The sequence below is a fragment of the Protobothrops mucrosquamatus genome, unplaced genomic scaffold, assembly GCF_001527695.2.
Source record: "Protobothrops mucrosquamatus isolate PMUCROS unplaced genomic scaffold, P.Mucros_1.0 scaffold28415, whole genome shotgun sequence".
Taxonomy (NCBI): Eukaryota; Metazoa; Chordata; class Lepidosauria; order Squamata; family Viperidae; genus Protobothrops; species Protobothrops mucrosquamatus.
The window spans coordinates 1-1,747 of NW_015414159.1; the positions used below are offsets into that span (position 1 = coordinate 1).

Here is a 1,747-nt window from a genome sequence, read left to right on the forward strand (position 1 = left end):
TCTGCTTAGCCCACATCCTTGGGAAGGACTGGATAGGTGGATAAAAATGTCAAATCCAGTCTGAACATCTGGCTCACTGTGCAACAAACTATTATAATAAATTATTACAATGTTGCTCTATTCTCTCAGATCCATTGAAGGGAATATAGGTAGTCCTTGACTTATGACCCACAACTGAGCCCAAAATTTTTGTTGCTAAATGAGGCATTTGTTAAGTGAGTTTTGCCCCATTTTATAACCTTCTTGCTACAGCTGCTAAGTGAATCACTGCAGTTGTTAATTTAGTGACATGATTATTAAGAGAGCCTGACTTCCCCATTGACTTTGCTTGTCGGAATGTTACAAAAGGGGATCAAATTCAAGATACTGAAACCATCATAAATAGGAGTCAGTTGCCAAGTGCCTGAATTCTGATCACATGACCATGGTCAGGAGTAGGCAACCTTAGCTCTTTTATGACTCGTGGACTTCAACTCCCAGAATTCCTGAGCCAGCCATGCTGAGGGGAAAGGGAGAGGTTTCCAAGCTGAGCCATGCTGGCTCAGGAATTCTGGGAGTTGAAGTCCACGAGTCATAAAAGAGCCCAGGTTGTCTACCCCTGTCCATGGGAATACCACAGTGGTTGTAAGTGTGAAAAATGGTCATAAGGGCTTTTTTTGTCATAGAATGCCCAGAACAGAGTTCCGGCACCTTTTTTGGATGGAACCTTGTAGGGTAGGCAAGGTGGGTTGTATGATGTGTGTGAGTTCTGGCACCTTTTTCTTTTACAAAAAAAGCACTGGTCATAAGTCATTTTTTTCAGTGCTGTTGTAATTTCCAACAATCACTAAATGAACTGTTGTAAGTCGATGAACACCTGTACACATTTAGATCTTTTTCTTCACTATGTTTAGACTCATTTATTTTCTGAAGCTTTGGTTTTTTTAGTTTTATTTTACCCCACACTGTTTCTTTTTAACTCTTTTGTAGATTGGTTTTATAAATGATTACAAATAGCTAGGGATTATATAGTGAATTGGCTGATGTTATCATGTAACATCATGATAATGTGGTCTAGGTATGGGATGATATTAATGACAACTGAAAATGCAGTAAGTAAACAGCAATTTAAATTACTGTAGTATATATTTTTTTTGCAATGATTGGTGACATTTTCAGAAAATGAGAGCTTTCCATAATGCCAAAAATGTTAATCAAATTACATAATGTCAAAAAAGTTTCTGCAATGCCAACAAATATTAAAGCATGCTTTCTATTTTGAAGTTACCATAATAGCAATTAAAATGTGTAATAGCAGCAGTTGTCAACCATACTGTTTCATCAGCTACAAATTAGCTCATATACTCTTACACTGTTAATTTTATATTAAAAAGTTATTGTCACATATTCTTGGGGTGATATTTTCACAGTCTTGAAATAACTGATAAAAAAAACCCTACTTGTGCTCGCTTCGGCAGCACATATACTAAAATTGGAACGATACAGAGAAGATTAGCATGGCCCCTGCGCAAGGATGACACGCAAATTCGTGAAGCGTTCCATATTTTTACTTGCAACCAAAATGTTGGAGATGTGGTAGTATGGATGCTACTTATTATCATATTTGGTGGACATGCAGGGATGTTAAAGCTTTTTGGATTAAGATTTGGTGGAATATTCAACAGATTTTTAAGAAAAAGATAAAATTTACACCGCAGTTATTTTTACTGGGTATTATGGATAATTTGGATCAAAAAGAAATGACATT

The 1,747-nt window shown here is 36.4% G+C and overlaps 1 non-coding gene across 1 annotated transcript; it reads left to right on the forward strand.

Annotated features, from left to right (window-relative positions):
• The first annotated feature begins 1,441 nt into the window (after positions 1-1,441).
• On the forward strand, positions 1,442-1,548 carry LOC114923855. The gene has a single exon (XR_003810722.1). It is a non-coding gene; the product is annotated as a U6 spliceosomal RNA (small nuclear RNA).
• The last annotated feature ends 199 nt before the right edge of the window (positions 1,549-1,747 follow it).